The sequence below is a fragment of the Doryrhamphus excisus genome, chromosome 3 (genome assembly GCF_030265055.1).
Source record: "Doryrhamphus excisus isolate RoL2022-K1 chromosome 3, RoL_Dexc_1.0, whole genome shotgun sequence".
NCBI classification, from domain to species: Eukaryota; Metazoa; Chordata; class Actinopteri; order Syngnathiformes; family Syngnathidae; genus Doryrhamphus; species Doryrhamphus excisus.
Window position 1 is genome coordinate 20992393 of NC_080468.1, and position 24251 is coordinate 21016643.

Here is a 24251-nt window from a genome sequence, read left to right on the forward strand (position 1 = left end):
TCAAAGCACTTTGGGTACCTTGGATGAGGAAAAACCTGGCCAGATTAGACAGACATTTCAATACATAGAAGCTGAAATCTGATTGGACCAAAAAAAATCAGCCGTCTGAGTTTAATTTAATTATGATACAAATATTTTTATTTAATTTAAAGTGATTAAAAGTTGTTGTGATGAATAATCCATGATTTTGTAAATTTCTATTAAAAAGTATTATCGCGAAATTATACTTCCTGTTCCCGAAGACACACTTTCACAGTGGCTAAAACCGCTTGCACGAGACCATTAGTATATAGTTGTATTCGCACAGGAACGAATCACTGACAACGATGTTATACAAAAGCACACCTCGTTCTCTGAACAAACACGCGTGAAAAGCACTCATGAAAAGAAGAATTACTTCTGCGAGTCATTATGGAGAATGTCGACTTGGGTGAGTTATGTCCTTCAAAATCCTCAGATATGTTAGCTTATCGTCACAGCTCACTTCTGGTCACGTGACCGTCGCGCCCGGCAGCGGGTCGGTGACGTCATCCAACGACGCCATTTATTGTCATAAATGCAGGCCGCATCAAATCATAGTGAGTAGTTAGATGCCATCCACGTTTAATTATCACACAAGAATGTTTATAGTTTAGATAGATTTGGATGTTAATGCATACTTGACTGAAAAAGCTTCAAGCATTTTGTTTGTGTTGCAGTAGCTCAATGTGTAGCATTTGAACTCCAGGGTCTACATATGAGGCCTAGCTCAGTGTCACCAACATCTTTGTTGAAAACACTACAGACCTGTCTACAGTTGTGTCCTTAGACTCTGCTTCCTCTATAGACTAGTATGCTAGTGAGATTGAGAAAGGCCTCAAAATATTCCTTCCACCACCTTACTTACTTCACTTTACCTTACTTCAGTTGAGGCCTCCATCCTGACTGTAAACCGTGTGAACCAGCCATGCATTCGCCTTCTGCAGGCACCGCATGGTTTGCCAGGACCTCTTCAAGGCAGCCTGAAAATTGTGCTCCGGACAGAAAGTAAGTAACAAAATATTGCAAATGTCAACATGTAAAATAGATGACGTGAATGAATGATCTGGAATAAACATGGAGAAAAGGTAGGGTTAAATCAGCTCTGCTTCATCCCACTCTGTTCATACGTGTTAAATTGTGTCAATATAACCATGTGTTGTTCCTTAATTAAATTGGTTAAAGCATGTCCTTAAATAAACCATGTCATACCATATAGAGTTTTCCCTCAGATATTTTGAAGCGGTGGTGGTGGGCTTTATGGGACCGGTAGTTATGTCCTGTTTTCACAGGCTTCAACAAGAAATGCATTGATTAAGTTGAAATATCTTTCTCTCTGCCTTGTCTTCCTCTCATTAGCCGTCAAAATAGGTGATATCATTCTGTAATTTACAATTCAAATTAATATAGCAATAAAGATAATTAAGTGCACAAAATTCCTCAATAGTATGTCAGTGAAAATAATTATGTAGTGCTCACTATACATAGTTCATGTATGACAAGAAGTGCCGCCATGAACCAATACTACATAACTAGCTCCTATAAGTGAACGGGCAACTTTTGTTACAGATATAGCCATCTTACCGCTCAGATAGTTTATCTGTAATCGGAATAATAAAGATGAAAGTTGCAATATAGTAGCATGTGAACAGACAATCTGTTAAATGCCGCGTTTCAACTGTGAAACCACTGGTGGCAGGAAGGGAGGCACGTCTTATTCAGACTTTTGCTCATTTTGCTCATATTTGTGGGCCAAAATGACTCCTGCATGCAAGTGTTGTCCTCCAGCCAAAGTGATGTTAGGGCTCAGGCTCACCACTTGATGGAGATGTTGAGCTGTGCAAGCCATTGACTGCCACAACATGCCCTTTAAAAAAATTACAAAAAACAAAAAATAATTTTTAAAAAGTGGTGCAGCCCCCCCCCCCTTCCAGCAAACAACTTGTCTGAATGACATCATAATGCAAATAACAGCTACCTCTGTGGAATCAAACATGCATATTGTACAACACGCCGCATATATAACACCTGACGTGGCGTTGTGCGTGATTTCTATGAGCTGACAGTCTCCCTATTTTCTTTTTTCACCTCCACACACAAGCTGAAGGCACACACAAAAACCCCTTTTGTGTGTGCATTTTTCTTTAATGCTTTTGTCAGAATAGAAAATTACATTTGTACCGTCTCATGTATTTATTTGTGTAGCAGCAGTCCAAAAGCTTAAGGACAATAGATTAGCATACACAGGACTGTATTTAACTGAAAACACTGTTGTTTTGGTTGATTGTTTACATGATAACAGTGTTTTGCTGGTAGACAGACAATATTTTACTATGTTATTTTTTTCTTAATCTAAATATGTTTAACCAAAACAGCAATGGAGTTCTACAGTGTTGTAGCAGCTTGTAATTAATGCAATCGCTGCAATATTAATATCTCTGATTATGGGAAGGGTGTAGTCTTTTCCTGAAAGTGAGCAACCACAACTCTTGAGGACTAGCTATTGAGTTTCCTGTGTGATAGTAGCGAACAAAGGTGACTGGAGCGGCATCCAGATTGTGGAGTAATCTGTGAGTAAGGGAATGGTAACAGTGTGGTAACATTAAAAATAATAATTCATTAGATTATGAGTTACTGGAAAACAATAATGATAACACTGGTTATGGTTGTAGTTGTTTTTGGACATGCTCAACAATTAAAATGAATAAACAACTCATGATTACATTTACATGATTCAACATGCCCGGAAAGCAGTATGAAGAAGTTTATTTAATCCTACCCCTTCTCTATGCTTATTACATATAATTCATTTCCACCATATCTTTTACATCTTGAATCTTGTTTTACATTTTGTCATTTAAAGTTTGTTCAATTCCTGTGTTTAAGTGTTGAAATTATACCTAATTAACTCCTTGGTCAGTCAGTGTCCACAGAACACATGAATGACATACAAATGCAGTCATAAAAACATTAAATACAAGAATGAAATGAAACGAGAACTCCTTATGTCCCTGTGGTTGCCTTACACATAAAAGGAGGCGTTGAAAGGGAGGGAGATACATGCTTATTGGGAGGAAGAAGTCTTAACAATCAGACCACTCTGCTGCTTAATTCTCACTTTCCATTTCATAAGGGCGCTTTCACATTTTCGAGAATACCATCTTTATGTTTGATAATGGTTGCAGCATTTGACTGTTTTGGACTAGGCATGAAGCTAATGCTGATTTCGCTTCTCTACTGGATGTTTTTTACGATGTTCGTTTCACTTTACTTATCACTTTCAGATTTCTTTTATTTCATGTGCTGCCACCAGAAAAATCTTTTGAGATGTAATGGAGGTTAAAACTCAAAAGTTAAGAACAAGATATGCACATAAAACATGGGGTGCTGACAGAGGGAGGAACTCCATCCATCCATCCATCCATCCATTCTGCAACTGTGCAACGATAATGGTAATACAGAAAAAGCTGTTAAAAGGGGGTTTAATTTAGCAGCCAGCCAGTGAATGCTGGAGCCCAATAGAATATATCATGTGCCAACAATAGGCTTGCACCTCCCACTTATCTACTGTATATGTGATAAAGGCAACTGCACACATAAAAAAATGCTTTTGTGGTTCTTTGAGGGGCAGGTGTTAAGATGAAAATCCTTTGGTACATATAACATTCTTGAAAGCCATGAGGCCTTTAATCATGTGCACGCATGAGAGACTTCAAAATATATTTTTTGCTTGGGAAAAAAAAAACAAACCCTGCACAACCTTCATTCATTCACTAGCCGGCCCTGACAACTTTTGCCTCTGTGCTTTTGAATGCAGGGATATATTATATATATATATATATATATATATATATATATATATATATATATATATACCACATAAACTACTTGTAAAAAGTTTGGAATATGCTATTGAACAACAGATTTTGGATATATGCATTCAAAATTAGAGAAGATTACTGTGCTGTACACCTAAAACGTTTCACACCAGAACGCTGCCCAAGCACCGCCCACTTCCCCTGCTTTGGCACCATTATAATCCATTGCCCATCCAAATGTATGCACAACATAGTTATGTCATAGAATACCGTCACGTAATGGCTCTGTGCATGTTTGTAAAGATTGTAAAAGACACATTTCATAATAAAAATAAAATAGTAATCCAGAAATCAAAACCAACAGCAGACTAGCTCACCTGCAACTGCATTTGCCAAATAAAGATGTGTCATTTAATAAACTGAATCACTCCTCTCACAAGTAATTAATGACAACTGTTAACTCCCACAATAGTAATAATCAGAATCACTCAAAAGAAAACTGGTAATAATCCACAACAGAAATTGCAATAATCCAGCAATGTAGACATGATAGGACAACGTGTGTGAGTACAGGCCAAGGGGCCAGGGCCAGGAGACGGAGAGGGAATTGCAGCCCAGCACAGCACGGTGTGAATGGCTTATTGTGAGTACGCCCTAAAAGAATCATTCTGTGCTCATTTGCATAAACCACCTTGACGGTCGCGTTGACAGCAGTGGAACTAATGCACACCTCCTAATGGCTCAATTTCAAGTAGAGCAAGCTCATAAGTTATTCTCCGGTCTTTTGTCCTTTTCCCTAATCAAATACGACCACACATTACAAGTGACAAAGAAAAAAATGGAAGCTCTTTTCAGTATGTGAAGATCACCTCACGATGGCCAAACAAGAGGTGAAAAACACTGCTGATAAATGCTCATATCATCATTGTGGTCAGAGGAGGACATTGGCGTTTTTACAAGCCTTATAAGCTGGGATTACTCACCAACCTCTTTCAGGTTTTATGAGAAAACCTCTGAGAGAGGCATGTAAAACCTGCCTTTATTAAAGGCCTCTTAAGCCTCCTTTTATACTGAACAGCAATTGCTGCTTTATATAAGCATAACCTTGCTTCATGTAGGCTTATCAAGTGGATGAGGAGAGCTGCGGTGAGTGGGAGCAAGGTAAAGAATTGGGATGGTGTACCGCAAATGTGGAAAAGTCAACAAGATTTATCCTCAAAGAATAGAACAACTCAAGGAAGAGGACGGAGATGTTTTTACCAGGAGGTCCAGTTCATGAAGGAAGCAGCCCTTTATTACAAGAAGGCAAGCTGTTTATTTTTCTCCTCTCTCAGGATGTACTCATTCTCTGTCCACCAATCAACAGACTGCAGTGTTTCTAGCCCCGCCTTCTAGGTAGTCTTAATGGTAAATCTAGAGCAAAACAAACATGCTCACTATGTGACAAGTCTGGTTGGTTGTTGACATTAAGTGTGTCTCACTGTCCATAGGGATGGGTACTGAAAACGGTACTTTTGTAGGCACCATCTGAATTTCTTCAGTACTACCGAGTACCAATTCAAGTAAAATAAAAGGGTACCTAGTTTTCATACCAGACTGGCAGTTTCCATGGAGTGTCACTGTACCAAACTTAACACCATTCAATTAGCAAGAGAAGACGATGCCAGAGGGAGGGGACAAGGGGACAATTTCTACACCAACAAGGAGACAAATTAAAGCTTCTTATGGTGCATGAATTGTATACAATACGAATTACCTATTTAATAAATGTCAATGTTCTGGAAGAAGACGATTTTAATACGATAATATATCCCGGTGTGTCGAAATGACCAAACAGCCATATTAACTAAACCAAACCACCAAAACGTCATTTTTGTATTCACAAATGATTAAAAATAGACTCAAAAACATACATGTGCATTTACTATTATTTCTTTCATTGGTAAAGTAAGCCTGGAGTGTCCAGATACAAAAATGTAGATGTCATTGACATGTAATCCAGCAGTTAAACATCATTCACAATGTAGCAGACTGCTTGTATGGTGAATGTAATCTACCCCAAAAGCAATTTTTTTTTCCGATGCCTCTGAGGAGCACCAGAACCACAGCAAATGTAATTTAAACACACATTAAAACATTACCAACAACATGAAAGACCTGTAGCAAGCTATACAATCCTTTGGGTGGACTATCCGATGGATTCGGCATGGAGCTTAACAGCTAATAGCAATAGCATATACTGTAGCTTCCGCTATTTCTACACACAAAGCAATTCAATGACCACTATCGCCTCGAAAATGTGTGGTAATTTAATGCGACTTTCTCAAGCATGTAAAAATAAAACTATTAATAATGCACTAAAAACAGGGACAATAGGCCATTGGGTTATGATGTAATACAAATAAGGTACAGACTAGAAAAAGGTTAATCCAGGTAATAAGTGAATGAGTCCACCTTTTGCAGCAGGGAGGTACAGTATGGACATTTTACTCCGTAAGCCCCCAGAGATGTATTATCTTCTCTTCAGGCATACTTGAGCCTATAAACATGAACCAAATGCACCCTTGGTCTTGTCTCGTTCACTATCCCTTCTCCCTTCACTGGCAGCCTTGCTTTTAATTGCTTTGAAGCAGAGCGTCCACCCCAGGGGAGCTCAACGAGATGTTTTACAGAGCTTTGGGGAGGACGACTATTAATAAATAATACTTTACTTGTCTCCTTCTCTAACATTTTCCTCTTGACATAAGTGTGTGACAGCTGAGATGAGGGCAGCAGAGACTTCCAATAGACACAGATTGGGAATAAAGCAAGGTAGATATGGTGCACTGGTCATGGAAGGAATATTTTGATATTATAAATAACTCCTTTTTATCAGACTCCTTACTGCATAGTGCATATCAAAAAGCAGGCGACCGCCTTTTAATCATGATTTGTCATTTTAATAGATTCAGCACTGTGAGGGGGTAGCATTACAATCAGGTAAGCTTGATTTTAAACCCTCAACAAAACTATACGTCCCATTATCGCTCAAAAGTAAGGAAGGAACTTATAGAGTACAAGTAAAATTGTACAATTACTAAGGATGTCCGATATTAGCTTTTTTTTTGCCTAAAACTGATATGCCGATACCAGCTGATATCGATATGTCTAACATGACATATCTCCTGTGGTGGAATAAACACATATAGTTGTATACAGCATTTTTTTATATTGTTTTTTATGATTGGGGAAAAAATCCGATACCGAGACATTTGTACGCTGATAATTATCAGGCCGAGCAATCCATAGCAATCCTTAGCAATTAAACTACGCTCCTATAGGGGGATACAGTGTGGCACCAACAAAAAAACATAGGCACAACATTACAACATAAAAGCGGCAAACTTGCACCAGGGAAACAGGAAAGGGACATGGAGGTTTCCCAGCGCAGGCCGGCCGCCAGCCACTCATTGTGGCCATATTTTGGGCATTTACCGCAGACCCTGCCTGTCAGCACTGGGAGGATGAAGCGGCAAAAGCATGGGATTGGGGGCGGGTGTGTGTGCATGTGTGTCTTTGGATGCATGTGTGTGTATAGGGCTGGAGTAGTCCCCCTGTTCTAGCGCACAATCTTGGTGCCTCAGTTTGCAGGATGTCATCACAATAACACAGCAGTTGCCACAGAGCAGACCATGAACAGCCCCCAGATAGAGTCAACAGGTGTCCGTGAAAGAAAAAGAGAAGGATTTGACCAGCGCCGACCTTGGTCTAGGCAGATGTTGAAGGGGGAGACCAAAATGGGGGCAGTTTGTATTTTTTGAGCCAGGGCGTGTAGCTGCATTCCAATAGACCTGGCTAGTCTGTTGGTCCATGCTGGTCTCTCAATTTATCCATCAATTATGATGGGCAGCTGCTGGGCACTTGGACTGATGTCTTCGTCTTCAGAATTTTTGACACACCACGGCAGTGCCTAATCCCATTCAGGAACTATCCTGTTATCATGGTTCTGAATAGGTAGATGACTTCAATGGCCTCATTTGAAAGAAGACTCGCCAGGCACATGACACTCCGCTTACCTCAACTGTCCATCATGCCACCCGTGGTGAACAATCTGCAGAATCCAGCAGAAGAACGTGTATTCTTCACCTTCTTTTTTAACTTCAATACATGCTTTTGTAAACGCCCTGAAAAGGAGATTATTTTTCATAAGGAAAAACGTACACGATCTTTCCTACGCAGTTACACAGGGGCGATACCCTTTCCTGAGTGGAACCGTGGAATGTGGCTATGTCATTGCTACTGCAGTAATTGGCTCCAGTTTGTGTCAATCAAGGGTGTGGGTGTGTACTTTGTACGTATGCAAGCGGTGCCAGGTTTGATAAGGTTGCTAAGCAACCTGTCTGTGTAAAATTCAAGTAACAGTGTTTAATTCTACAGTACTTCTATTGTTTGATTCTAGTCAATTCTAAGGATGCACTATTTCTATGGACAAGTAAATACCTGAAATGTTGAATATCTGAGGACGGGATCTCTCCTTAAGCCACATTTAATGACTGAGAAGGGTGAGAGAGGTATACTCTGCGTACCTACCGACTCTTATTATTTTTGCTGGTATTACAATAACATTAAACCTAGAAACTGATTACTCTTACTTCTGCAATTAATAATATTTTAACCATGAAATGAGATACAATATAAATTAAGGCAATCAATGTTCAACATACTCTGCTACACCCACACAGTGCATATTATTCTCGGCCACACTTTTAGTTTTGAACTGGAATCAACACTCAGGTGTTATGCGTCTCCACAACTTTCATGGCGGCGCTGACCTTATCACAGAGCTACATGTTGGCAGGCGTGACTGCACTGAAATCCGTCTCGCATATACTACACAGGGCTAATACATTTGTAAACCAAACAGCCTTATATGTAACACACAGCAAAGCTAAGAAGACATTATCCTCTGAGGAGTACAGCAAAGGGTTCACGTGAGATGGAAACCAGTGAAAATCCTTCCTTCTTCCATGCTGGAGTTTTCCATCTTGCGGAAAGGAAGTGTGACTGAGAGCTGAGGGAGTACAAGCAGCAAACGTCAAGTCGTACAACTTGTAAAGTGACTCTGTGGGATTTGGGTCTTTTAATGAAGACCTTTCTTGTACAATCTCCAGATGATGCAACTTAATTAGACGTTGTCATGCATCTGTTGTTCCAATAAAATGAGTGATAGAGGAATTGATCATGTGGCAGTGAGGGGAATCTGTTCTTGACATGCCAAATATATACAATTCTTGCAGGGACAGATTACACAAATGATTGCTGAGCATCTGCAAAGATGAATATGGTATACTGGTAAAGACACCTACTGATTTTCACCTTTAACCTTGGCTGTCATCTTATCAATCAAAGCAAGCCTTGGTCTTTTGAATTTTCAGGGTGACGTATGACTCAAACTACAGCATATGACAGAAGTACTTGGCAAATACACACATTTTTTTACCTTTATGACACCAACTACCTCCCTCAGTCATCGTGTGTTAGTGAATAGGGGTTTTGCTTTGAATAGGACAAACATTTTACACATAGTTTGAGCATTGTGAATTGAGTTGTTGAATCTTCAAAATCTATCGGAAAAAAAAAAAAAAGTAAAAAGTAAATAAACACCTTAAGTTTACGCCTCTCAAAGTGTAGACAGCAGAATAATTACACCTGGACTTGCCTGCAGCCTCCACCTCTAATCATGTGGTTTGGACAACTTGTTTAACTTATCACATTCTGGCACACTGACATTTAAAGGGGAACTATTATGCTCATTTTTCCACCCTTTGTATTGAGTTGTGGACTCCTATAGTGCAGCTACACACAATAACCTGCACAGAAAACCTTTTGGATATAGCAGAATCTGCACCCAGTCCAGTTGTGTTTTCTTTGATTTGTGCTTCCTGCCAAAATGGACTGTTTCAATTTATTCCACCCATGGTCCGCCTCTGGGCATGCCCACTCCGCTGTGATTGGTCACATGCCCAAAGTGCTTCCTCACTGTTTGTGACATCACACAGGGACAGTTTTACCACACCTTTTGAAACCTAGTGTTTTGAGCCATCCCAAACTTCATTCAGGGCTCACTTTCAAATGTGCAAACCTGACAACTTGTGACTGCTTTGGGGCGGGCTGCTGCTGCTGCTTAGTGAGAATAGAAACTGCAGATCAGCACATGCTTTCACTTTTAACTCCCCAAATATGTAAAAAGTATGTAGATTATTTTGCTAGTTGCTTTTGAAACAAAGGGGATGCAAAGAAGAGACACAATTTGTAAATATGCACTTTTTCCACTGTTTTGGCTTCTCTTCCAGTGAATTTTAGTGGGAGAGGTATAAATCCAAATAGATGACGCTGTATATAAAGTTTGTCGTGGAAGTCTGCTTCTATGGGTTCAATAAAGCTGGTCTCTCAGCCATTTTAGGAAAATATTCTAAAGCCGCCCGCCAAATGATTTGGTGATTTGATTATTTGAAATATGCAACCATTTCTTAGAAAATACTAGTGACATGTGGTCAAGGGAGACAGGTGAGGTCATGGAAAGAAATGTTTAAAAATAAATATGAACATGGCAGGAGTTGGGCTAACAACTCTTAACTTCACACATAAGAGTTGCAACACTATCTAACGAGCGACACTATATTTATATATAGCTCGAGCCTCAATGCCCAGTATCGATTTTAAGGAAAACAGTAACAGGTACAAGCTTAAATCAAAATGAACAGGGTTCTTGGTCTCAACTGGTGACCGCCTTTGTTTTTAACTCTGTGATGGTGGCCATCTTTCCATCTTTCCCACACTTTTTGTTTACTCAGGCGTTGCTTTAGTGCCGTAATGGAGTCCAATGATGGACACCAGTGTTGACGACTGTGTTATTTTGCACAGGAGGCCATTTGGGTGGGGGCACCATGTTAATGAGATTGATGTATTACACACACACACACACGCATGCAGAGAGAAGAAAAAAAAATCAATGGTCTTTTGTTAGCATTTATATGGCTTTTGCTTGGGTATGGCCAAGAGAGTGCCTGCAAAACCTAATAAAAAGCGCACAGGTTGTTAGCTGTAACAGCTGATAGCGATGAAGCCGACCAAGCAATGTTGTCCACTTAGCAAAGCCCATTAAACATCATTCCGCGCTAAATGGCCTCTTGCTTTAACACACATTCATAAATGTTTATTGTCACCTCCGGCCAATCACAAGCTGGGGATTTTTTTTATTTTTTTATACAGATCCCGTCGCGTGTACTAGCATTGCATGCTTATTCTAGAGCTTTAATCTATTTTAATTCGGATTTGCCTTCATTAAGTGTTTCATTTGCAAATGTGAATCCCTCTAATAGGCCCGAGAATTATAATGCAAGCTGAATTTAGATTGCAGGTAGATTTTGCTCTGCGTCCTTGCTTCTTAGCTCTTATCTCCGCTGTGAAACTGTGACTTCTTAACATCCTGATGTGGGAAAAAGAGAGTGACTGAGCATGAAAGTGAAACATAATCCATATCTCTTGCTGCTAATCTCTTTCATTTGGGCAAATTTTCCTTCCGCAGCCGAATCAAAAAGGTCTATTTCCATGTTTTAATTTTTTTTTTTAAAGAGACGAGGTTTTCATTTGCACACTTTTGTCGGATTACCTCAAGTCAAAGCTCCTGTCAGAAATGGAAAAGATGTCTATCTGCGACATTCCTTCATTCATCTCACTTGCTGTTTGCACAAAAGGGAAAATTTCATGCAGGGAAGCTTGTCGTCTTTCATGCAGGGTCCCCTCACACTAAATTATATTTGGACGGATTAGCTTTCTGATCAATTGAGTATGCTAATCTTGCAGTGCTCTTCCCTCACAAGCCTCTTAAGAAGGGGAATGAGGAAGTGGGAAGACAAGATGTCACTCCTTCCTTTGCCAAAAGTCTTGATTTAAGTTAAATATTTGTCTCTTCTGGATGTGATGCTTCAACACAACAACAGTTTTGTTTCGCCAAGATTCCCAGAGGGAGGAGGAGGAGGAGGAGTCACAGGCTGCAAAGCAATTAACATTCACAAATGGCGTCAGGGAAGCTATCCGCTGAGGTTACGCAGCCACTGAATGTCACCTACTGCCTGAGCCCGCTTCCTTCATTAAACCTTCCCACAAGGGCAGACACGCTTAAATACATATTTGCATACAAATGCAGCCATTAACCCTACCAGTGCCGACCGTATCGCTGCCCGCATGTCCATCATTGATAGGAAATGTGGGGGATAATGATGCTTTATTGACCTAGATGATTGGCGATGCGGACTGTTGGTGGAAGATGAGGCTTTTTGCTTCTCATAGTAAAACACTGTCACACATTATAGCAAGAAATACACCACAAGAACTGCCACAGAACCCGTTGTTTATAGACAAATAAGGAATACACACCATGACCATCTTGAAATGAGCTTTTATTGTCAGAGGACAGTGCTAGTGTTGCTAATGTTATGTTGTTGTACGTGATTTATGGCATCTATTATGGTGGGCAAGTCGGAGTCACAGCGTACAGTAGTCCCTTGTTTATCACGGTTAATCGGTCCCAGACCCGACTGCGTTAACTGAATTGCTGCAAAGTAGGATTACATTTTAGTAATTTTCATAGAGCATAGAAGACCTCTATACATGAAATAACACCCCCATAGTCACCTTTACACTCATGTTAGCCACTATAGCAGACATAATCAGAGAAAAAAAGCCATTTAAGACACAAGTAAGACTTGTGGTCATGTGTTTTTTCATAAATAAAGGAAGTGACATCAGGGATTTAGAGCTGACTCTTAGCTGGTGTACTGGTGTAATAACACCCTTGTTATTATTATGATGATACAGCGATAAACGAGGGACGATATATTGCCTTATACTGTATTTGTATTTTAGTTTCTTTAGAACATTTTCATGCTTGAAAATTCTTAATTTCGGCCAAGAATACATAACATTTGCATTAATATGCATTTTTTAAAAACTAATAATGGGCTGTAATCAAACTCAACAGCAGTCATTAATTCATTTTTGAAAAACCGTGATACGTAAAAATGGATAAAGTTCACAATAGCACTTCTTGGAGAGACACACAGCTCATTAGCATTGACGCTACATTCACACAAAATGTTGTACTCCCAGTAAGGCTGATTAAAAACACTTTAAAACTAAATTTCACCATAAAGTGGAGTTTTGTCCAGCACAATCCCAATACAGCATTGTAGCACATCTAAAACTTATTTAAAACTATATAATAATAATTGACCATGCTCATCATTTCAAGTTCAAAGGTCAGTTTGGACGGGAACAGATCAAATCAGTGCATAAGCCTCGTCGTTACCCTCAAATACTTTAGACACATTTTCAGCATCCCATTGAAGGTACTCCAGGTGACCGGGGCAAGTGTACATTTTTAGCTTCTGCAGTGAGTACAGTTTTTCCGCTGTGGTGATAAGAACGTCCATTAATTAGTCATCTTCCAGCAATCAAACTCTTGCATGGAGATTGATGATGTGTTCACAAAGATCCATATGGACTTATCATTGGCCATGTTTCCATCACACCACAGCTATCGCACCCCTCCTTCTCTTCCTCCTATCTATCTATCTATCTTCCGCATCTCTCCGCCGCCGCCGCCGCCGCACTTTGTCAGCACACACACAGCCGTGAGCGGAGCTAATTAAATGCTTCTAAGTGAGTCGTCTTGCCTGCAATCGCAGCCTCGGCAAAAGGTCAGCTGACTCACAGGCATGAGGCAGACATTTCTCGTGACTGTTTTCCTTTTGAGAAATTTAGCAGATTGTTAATTATCAGATTACAAGTTTGCCTTTCTAAAGGCCAGCACATTTCCCCCCAGAGGTGGTGGTGGTGGTGGTGGTGGGGGTGTATAGGCAATGAAGATGGCTGACGGCTCTCTCTCCTCCTTTGGCTTGATTTGAGTCAGGTCTATGATTTGTTATCAGAGAAGGAAAGTGAGATAAGCGGGGGAAAGAGCTCTCTGTGTCCGACGCTGACCTCCATGCTTCTTTGTCAGCCCTGCGCACAGTCCCCCCCACCACCTCTGTCACTCATTGCACCAATTCTGAAGGGAAAGTCAGGAAAGTCACAGGTTTTCATGACACGGTGCATTGATAAACCTACTGTTCAGTGAATACCTTTCTCATAGCGACATTTGGCATTTACTGCTGAGCCAGACGACCTGCCTGCAGTGATAATTACCTGATTGCATTCAAAGTGGCGATGGGAAGTTAAATAAATACACTGAGTGGCGGCACAAATGTCAAACTACAGATAGAGAAGTTGTTATTGTTTTTCCTCAACACTGTCATCAATATCACTGTATAGATTCAGATGAGCCACAGAGCATTTCAAATCAGTTTGTTTTGAAGCTGCTTTAATAAACTGATGCAATGCTTTAATGACCCATTAATTGAATTTTGAATCCACATTATTAAAAACACAGCACATTGTCAGCACATTGAACGGCTGGGCCTACGTACCAATACCAGATCTGAGAGAGTTTTCTTAAAGGTCCTCTTTTATGCAAAAGTGACTCACCAAACATGAGAATAATCCGTCATCTCCTTCACTTGTTTGTTCCATTTTTAAGAGAAGATAAGCCTGCCGTGTCTATAAACGCTGCAACACTTTGCAAAAACAACAGGCTTTGCTACACATCTAAAAATAAAGATCTGCTCTGCTAACTATCCACTAGTCAGCTACAGGTGTTACTGTTTGTTTGTTTTTCTTCAGTGAATAGGTTAACCTAGCATGATGTTGCTGTTAAAATATGAGTGTAATGTTCGCACTGTAGCTCACATAGCGATGCAAGTGTTGCTAATGTGTCCTCCTGTCCCACTCCTTAATGTTACGTTGTAGTATGTGATACCTGACATCTACATATACCTCGTTTATAGTGGTTAGTTGGTTCTAGACCCGACCACAATATCGTAATTTTCATGATATATTGGATTCAATGTTAATAAATTGAATATTTTTGTAGTTAGAGCATAAAAAAACCTGTTTATTGATAAATATGTTTTTTTTTTACATTATTAGAGCCCTGTAGACATGAAATAACATGAATTAACACGTGTATAGTCACTTTGCACCTGTATTATTCATCACACTGCACAACTCTTATGCTGCAGGGAATTGAGACGGCCACCAGCTGGCTAGCTAACAAGCTAGCAAGCGAACCAGTTAGTTAAATTAATTATTTTAAACTTAAGAAGCCAAAATCCTACCACTTCCACATGAAATGGGAGGATGACATTTTTTTTTTTAGTCATTTTCAGTCATGTTGACACGGAGATCCACACTGTCGGAGACAGGTCTGGACAAACACAGCTCTTTAGCATTAGCATTAGCATTAGCTCAGTGAAAAAATTTTGACATGTCAAAATTCCAGCATTTCAAGTTTAGATTTTGGACAACATAATTCCAATATGTAATTCCAAAAATACTATTGTATTGCATATTTTGACACACAACAATATGCTGCTCCATGACAGAAGGTCACCTGTGTATTCAGGGTATATGCTGTATAGTACATGGGTGTCCAAAAGTATTTCACAGAGGGCCCCGGGCACCTGTAGTACTTTTTGTGACATTTTTGGTGGTATTATCGGTGGTAAAACAAGTGCCTTGGCTCAATAAGGGTTAGGAAAAAATACATTATGGCACCTTTGGAATAAATGTCAACATTCATTTGGAATAAAGCTTTCAGAAAAATCTACTGGTGTTGGCAAGTTGGACAGTTACCTAAATGAATTGTACTCAGTTACTGCATCAGGTCATTTAGCCTCACCGATCTATTTCCTGCTCTCTGACCTTCACCCTGCATTGGTGATTTGTAACTAATGTGCATATAAGATGTTATTTGTGTTCCCTGCCTGAGGTCACGCGTTCTACCCAAACAACCCGCTGCATGCCTAGCCAGCTATAAGTAAATTAACGGGACGAGAGGAACAAATGACCATAGAGATGGATGTTCTCTTCCGTGGGACACACACAGAGGCCTAATTTGAGGTAATAAAAGACCACATCAAGCGTGACCCCTCGCTGTGGAATTGAGGGTCGATGAACTGTCTGAAAGGCTTGTGCAATCTCAAGTCAATCGCTCACAGGTCCAAAGATCTCATCGACTTGACAGACACAAAGCAATGGGATGGCGGGATTAGTAAAAAAAAAAAAAAAAAGACACATGACAAAGAAATACAACACCTGAGGCTTTACGTTTTCATTTCTTTATTATCTAGAACAGTCTTCGTGCTCATTATTAACTTTATGTATTAAAATATCTGTTCTGTGTGAACTCTTTAGAAGTGTCAGGGGAATTATGGGTAACGGACAGAGCACTCCCAGCGCCAGTTGTGCCATCTGATTTGTGGCAGAGGGCAGCCAATTATAAGCATCACGTCACTTTGTTCAACACTGCTGCTGCCTGCAGGAGGAAGAGGAGGAGAAGGAAACTTTTAAGCCATTTGCTGCAATATGAACTACTTTGACGATGCTAATAAGGAGGATAACTGCCGTTACCAAAGCAACCCTGCACCACCTATTTTTGATGCATGAAGTATATTTGTACAAATTACTTGGATTTACTAATGTAGAATCTACCCCCCCCCCCACCCCCACCCATGGATAAATTTGGGCTCAATTTCCTGTTTCCTGCGATGAAGCTAATTTCCTCTCTGTGCTTCCTTCATTAGCGCTCATAAGCTCTGGTGAATAAGATAATTGAGGATTCTTAAGATTTTGTAGGTGACATTGAGAAGGAGATTGGCTTCACTGTGTGGGGATAATCTTTGCATAATATTTAATGACCACTCATGCACACACACACACACACACACACACACACACATGCACACACATGCACACACTCCAACGGCTATGGTGTCACTTTTTATTAATTCCCACTATGAAGGAGCCGCACTTGTGTGTCTGAGTGGGTGAGTTTAACTGTATGTACAAATTGATATAGACGTCTCGCGTAGTATGGAGTTCGTCTGTCTCATGGTTGTGTATGCCGGCTTGGTGCATGCGTGTATGTATCTATGATTAGCTGGCTGCATGACGGAGCGACCTTGGATAACCTGTTTGTGCTCTTCTGACTCCCAGGTCTCCTTATTCACTTGTCTACATTAGTGCGGATGGGAGACATGTTGGGATGTCACAGCTAATTTTAAAAAAGTTGTTTGGGAACAATATATAGTAGTCATTTGTTTATGAAATTTGTAAATGCAAAACCATCAAAACTTGGTCAGAAAAATGTTTTTTTCTTCCGAGCTGATCTACATATACAGTGTAACAATTCATTCACTACATCAATGCACTGATTTATATTCCTATGATTCAACTATATTGATCTGATTAACATGTTTTTCATTCCAGATGGCATATATCGATTGAACATTGTTTAAAAAGGTATATATATATGGATATGGATAATATGGATGTGTGTTTTTTAGCACTGTTAAAGGGAACCTATTATGCAAATTTTTCGGCCCTTTGTATTGAGTTGTGGACTCCTATCGAGCAACAACACACGATTAGAGCACAGAAAGCTTTCTAGTTGTTCCAGAATCTGCACCTATTCAGCTGTATTTCTTTGGATTTCGTGCTTCCCATGAAAACGGTCTTTTTTAATGTATTCCACCCAGCCACCTTAAGGCACGCCAACTCTGGTGTGGTCGGTCACACTCCTGAGTGCTGAAAAGGACTTCCGGTTTGTGCCGCTAACTGCGAACCCAACATTATAGGAATTGATAATAAAAACACTGATGGTAAATAACAGTGCTTAGCATTGAGAGACAGTAACCTCATTAAGTTTTGTACGGAATTGGTCACATTTAATGTGTTGGGCGGAACTACCAGTCCACCAACTTTTTAGATTTTCCAGAATCTGTACCTATTCCAGCTGTTGGCAGTTTTACCACGCTTTTTGAGACGGAGCGTTCTGAGCCATCCCAGACGTCTTTCAGGGTTCACTTCCAAATGTGGCAAGCTCATTATCTGAAACTTTGGCATTGTTTAAAACGAGGATACAACATTGTAACGACATTTATAGGTCAGAAAAGTGGAAAAAGCACAGTAAGTCCCCTTTTAACTATCCACACAGTTACCCTTTTAAAAAGACAAAATACGATGCAATTGTGTCTGCTTTCTTTTAAAGGAACAATATATTTTATTATAGACTTCACGGTACATGCAAATGCACAAGCCCATCCCATTGTTATATTCCATACATGAATAAAATTAGAGTGTGATGGACGGTTTGCTATATTAAAAAAAAAAGTGTCACTTGGTGACAGCTGCTTGCTATTCCAGATGTCATCTTTTCCAGTCACTCCCGATTAGCACCTGAACATATCTCCTGGATAGAAAATTAAGTATTGATCTATTTTTCTCCTCTAGGTTCCAACCTCCCATCACATCCTAACACACTTTTTCTTATTTATTTCATTAAACAGAAAAGGCCACAAGCTGATGGAATTTCTTACAGTATATTAGTTGGTGAGATGTTAACCACGATAAAAATATATATGTAATCATAACACCCTTTAATGGACTTGTCTAGTGATTTCTATGATAGGTGTTATAGTGTACTCTACTGTAAATGTATTCATATATGACCAAAAAAAGAATAGCCATGAATACATTTGGACTTGAATTACGTCTACCCTCCGCCTTTTACTCCTCTCCTGTCTGTCCTTTTTCTTTTTGGCGAGGATCTACTTGGGGGGGGGGGGGGGGGGGGGGGTTGACGGCCTCAGCCACAGAGGCGTAGAGTAGTTGTGACAGGCGGCGATGGCGTCGCCTCGCTGCTGTCTTGGGGAATTACTCAACATTCTCGGGAATGAAAGGGCCGCTCGTCTCCTGCCTGGTTGCCACATGTGTAAGGCCGCTGTGGACCTCACTTGGAACATGTACATATGTAAATGACACATTGATCATGTTTATACTAAATTAAATTAGGAAGGGTGTGACGGTTTGCCATAATCACAGTAAGGTGACCCGTTGGGTTCATTTTCGGTTCACAGTAAGGTAACGCAATACAAAACATAAAAGTGCTTTCAGTGTACTTTTGAACTTGTAGTAATGTTTTTGTTTCAAAATCAATGCAAGAAGAGTGCTTATGCTAGGAGGCCATTGGGCCGTGCCAGTTGGTGCCAGTTGGTGCCAGTTGGTGCCAGTTCGCGCCAGTTCGCGCCAAAGATTATGTCATATTCGCTCGGCATGTTGCCATGTTGCCGTTAATTTGGCGCCACAGCGAACTGACACCAACTGGCGCCGGGACTCCTAGCATCATTGGCGCACCCTAGCGCGCACCATTACATTCCAGAGGATTCCAATAGGTGGATTGTTTGCGACATTTGGCTCCACTTGGTGGACACTTCGCGCTGATTGCTTGATGCAAGTGGCACAATCAATATTTCAAACATTTGGGACGCAGTTTGAGCCACTGTACGCCACTCGGCACCTTATTGGTGACACTAGGCGCCACAGCAAATTGCATTGGCGTGAATTGGCACCAACTGGTGCCGGCCCAGTGGACTCCTAGCATTTAAGATGCAACTAAATAAACATTTTGCCACATAGCTATCATGACTTATGGTCCCTGACCAAGATAAAGCAACACATTGCCACATCTGACCTTTTGCTTTCATAGATCATTAGCACAAGGAAAAAAAAACTTGACCAGAAGGGAAAAGCTTGTTTTTCAGCTACTACCTTTTTATCCATAAAAATACTTTGAACTTTCACACACCATAAACAGCCACAATGCGGACATTGCCATTTTGTCAGCTTGAAGAAAAGACGCACATTAAACAACAGCGGCAGAACAGATGGGATGCTGCACTCTGTTGACAAAGCTCCGGACTCCATCCATTTATGGTGACCGGTCCAGCGAGGGGAAACAAGCAAATGGAGACTGGATGAGATGCTACCATCCAATTATTCAGCGTCAGGCAGGGAAAGCCTCTCCTCCACCTCCACCAGTTGAAACATTGGAGCAGGCCAAGCCAGCTTTCATTTCCAGTGGCAGCAAGTAGCCATGATTGAATGCCATTTTAATGAGCTTTCCCAATGAGGTGCCACCTGTTTTATCCAGATAATTGGATGATTGGCCACCCTTAAACGACCCGGGCTTGGCGAGAGAGTCCTTTCTCGTGCCTTTCTTCACATCACATTACAATCCATGTGTATTGAGAAATGGCTCTGCCACTGTAAATTATTGCAACAACTCAGGTGATGAGTTTTTTATTCTCCCGTGGTTGCACCGTGTGAGCATACTACGCCTTCTTTCCTGGGAACCCCACTCCATGTTGTCGTAATAGGTCTCAATCAGAGCAAATTAAGAAAGTCACAGCTTGCTGATGATACTTTGCCAAGGTTGTAGTGTGCCACAAAACACTTGACAGTCACCTCCAAACTACACCAATTTACACCATTGCATTAATTTCACACTGCTGTCTAGCACACAGCATTCATTTGCACCTTGGGGATAAGCGGTTTAATGGCACGCCATAATCAAGGTACGAGACCTGGTTTTAACCCTCCTAAAGACCCCATTCAATGGTTGTCATTCAAAAAATAATACACTCGTCCCTTGTTTGTCGTCTCACGGTTAATCGGATCCAAACCCAACCGAGGTTAGTAAATTTCCATGAAGTAGGTTTCACTATTAATAAATGGAAGATGTTACAATTATTAGAGCCCTGTAGACATGAAATAACACCCCTACAGTCACCTTACACTCCTATTATACTTTTTTTTTTTTTTACAATGCGCAGGCTATGAGATCACTGCAGGCTCATAAGAGTAGAGCTAACTAGTTAGCCTTCATTGATGTATTTTGCTGGGAGGGCCAAGTGTTCCCAAACAGGACACTTTAATGACGGAAGAGGGTTTTCAAGCTCTGGCCTCTCTTTGGCACTGTGGGCAGTTGTTTATCATGTTGGCCATCAGCAGACTGAGGCTTTGAATCACAGTTGGAACATCTCTTTGTGGAGATTTTATGTTCCGGCCAGCGATTGCAAGAGAACAAGTGGTATGGAAAAAAAAATGCATGAATTAATATTCTCACCATAATGCAGATATGAGGACAAAGGTAAAGATATTTGCTATGAAGTTATTTGCTACTAGCATCTTTCAACCTGAGAGTGTGGTGGCAGATTAACGGAATAAATGAGCACTTAATCCCATCAAAGGCTCCTTCATGATGCCCCCCCCATTAATCTGCCTATAATTACACACTCCCAAAACACACAAAGTTGACCTTGTGTGAAAGAAAGCCTTGCTTGGTCTTCAACACAGTTTATCATGAGGACATTTTGGAAGATTTTGTGTCCATGGTTACTAAATTTTTATGTGAGTATTGTGCTCCACGTGTACAAAAGGGTCGTACCAGTACAGTGACTGTAAAAATGGAAGAAAACATGAAAGAAATCTCTGCCTTTGCATATATATATATATATATATATATATATATATATATATATATATATATATATATATAGTTTCAACTCTTTTGGGGGAAGATTTTGGAGTGTGTCTATTGGGATTTTGTAGCATTTATCAAGTCATTGATATTGCACATGAGAGGGCCTGGATGGACCCACTCCGCCCCACCTCTCAAAGGTGGATAATGGCACTAAAGGGGGGACCTATTATACTAATTTTTTGTATTCAGTACTCTATATAGAGCACAGAAGGCTTTCTAGATCTTCCAGACTCCAGACGCATTTTCCAAGGGTGTTTTTCTTGGATTTCCCACCTCCCGCCCAAATGGTCTGTGTAATTTGCTCCACCCCCGACCCTCCTCTCGACGAACCCACTTTGCTGTGATTGGTCACAATCTTGAGGACTTCCGGAAATGTAGGTCCACGTTTTCTGTGTGCAGCCCATAGAAGAAAGTCAGGGTTGTGGTGATGCGTTGGCATCATTTAACATAAGAATGCAACATTCTTAATAGAACATTAATAGTTCCCCTTAATGGTAACATTCTTCCACACAGAACTAAAGCAAAAGTATGTCTTTCTGGACCTGCCCGAACTGTTCCTGCAAATTGTAAGCAGACATTTGTCAAAAAAGTCCTTTCACAATAAAGAATTTAGCTTTTAAGTGATCTGTCCCAACCCCGGCGTCATTGATTAATAAATGAATAGGTGTCCCCCAGCATTTATGTCCCTTAAAGTAACTTTAAAGCCACCAAAAAGCAACAAATTGTACTTGAAAAGTGACATGAGTGTATGTAGTAAAGGGGACACAATGGAACTATGAGTATAAAGTGGGAACTGTTCAGCCATTCAATGCACTTTTATGACTTGTGTGTTGTATTGCAGCACTCACACATGTTTGATCGACCTCATAAATGTCTCTAACAGGAGAGCTGTCAAAGATAAATCCTAAATGGCAGAGGTAAGCTGAGGAGGCAGGAGGAGGCGGCGTTTTCTCCTGCTAAAGGGGGCTAACACCAGGGCTAGTAAATAATATAGTAAATACTGACGCTTTTATTCCCCAACACTCCCATCTGTCTGGCCTAGGGAGGGGAAATAAATACTGCTGGAGTGGAGGAGGGAGCAAGAGATGGATCATCATGCAGCAGGGCCTACAGCAGATGAAAAATGCAGATTTGAGACAAGAGGAACATCAGTTTGAATTGCGAGGACCTCCCGGGAGAGTCTGGCTTTAGAAAAACAACCTCTCTGTATGCAAGTTCCTCCTCTCGCAGCCATAGGCGCAACTTTGGGATGTGCACTTTGCTCGGAGGAGGATCATTTTCACATTTGTCGTCAAGAGGATGTCAGGGGAGGGGATGTTTAAACCTTCAATTGGTGTTATGTGGGGGTACCAACGTGAAAGATTTGTGGCATCGGGATTAGTTTGGTGCCAATCGACTTTCTGGATCCAATTTAGACGTGTGATTGTGCATAAACACTGTGAATGGGCTTCTTGAAGTTTTGTTATCCATACAGTATTTGGTATAGTGCAGTATAAGCCAAGCTGGTATTTAAACATACATTAACTATTAAATATACCACCACTTCTGTATGATATGTATGTGCAATGTGATTTTTTTTTCATTTAGTTAAGCAAAAGCAGGCAGTTAGTGAAGATTTTCAGCCACGTATGCAGTTCCGTGCCGCACGTATAATTGATGATCGGGCTATCGGCCTCGGTGGAAGTGTCCGCCATTTCCCACGTTGCCTTTTTCGACTTATGTCTGTGCTTGATCTTGAGCGCACTGTAATGAAGCGAGGCAGCAGGCGACTTGCTTTGAGGAGGAAATATCTCAGTCGGCTCCCCCTCTTTGAGTTGCAAATGTTCTCTTTTACCCAACGTCTCTGAATATTCTCATCCACGCCGTAAGGCTGCCATGACTCATATTACTTTATTTTCAAATTTTCTGACCTATAATCTCTGAGGCCCAACATGAGGGTGAGGGTGGACATTGAATAACAAACACGAGCGGGACGAATTGCCTTTTAACACTTGATGGGATGTTGGCCTTCAACACTTCTAAGTTAGAAAAATGTTGTACACTAATGAGAAAACAAGAATAATGTCATGATATTGTAAGGATAAATCATGTTATTTTAATAGCAGAACATCGACACATTAAATATTTTTTTAAAGTTATATTATGAAAAAGAATAAACAACTAATGAAGTTGTAACTTTTTGTAATTTTTTGGGGGGAAACATAATGTTATGACAATAAAGTTAGACATTAAAGTTAAAGAATATTATTGGAATGAAGTCACAAATCCGAGAAGAAAATTAAATAAAATGTGACAATTTAACAGCAGAAATACAAACAAAATACTATAGTTTGCTTTTATCAGAATAAAGTCAAAATATTTAGCGAAAGTTGCAATTTTACGAGAAACTTATACGAGGAAAAATAATGCCATTTTAGTAGCATTCAATTCAATCATTCAAATATTGAATATTTTTTTAAAGTCATAATATTAGAATCAAACAAAACAAAAAGAGCAATGACCAAAGTTCATACTACTAATACAGTTTTTCACCTATGCTGTGATCCCTTGAAACATATACAACTTCTTAGCATATGTTTCATTACTGCTGAATTGTATTTTAACTATACCATCAACCAATGAAAAAACTATGACCTTAAATGACCCGCGGCCCACACTTTGGACACCCCGTACTATAAGGTTTTTAATTTGTTTTCCAGGAACAAAAAGACCCATGTACCTGTATGTTCCCAAGGTATAAAAGTCACGGGAACAAAAGCAGACCCCCTTGATGGTGCCACCTCAGTGACCAGCCACTCTATCCCTAATCCCAAGAACTTCCTCAGCACAATGTAGAAAAGTAAGTTTTTCACTCCTACCTTGTCTTGATCTTGAAATCAATAAATGCTCAATTT

The 24251-nt window shown here is 40.3% G+C and overlaps 1 protein-coding gene across 1 annotated transcript in view; it reads left to right on the forward strand.

Annotated features, from left to right (window-relative positions):
* The first annotated feature begins 289 nt into the window (after window positions 1-289).
* LOC131125407 (neurexin-2-like) overlaps window positions 290-24251 on the forward strand; it is a 410351-nt gene continuing 386389 nt past the window's right edge. Inside the window, exons 1-3 of the mRNA XM_058066943.1 lie at window positions 290-430; window positions 907-1026; window positions 24057-24196. The gene's annotated coding sequence lies outside the window, so the exon portion shown is untranslated. The remainder of the gene's footprint in view (window positions 431-906; window positions 1027-24056; window positions 24197-24251) is intronic.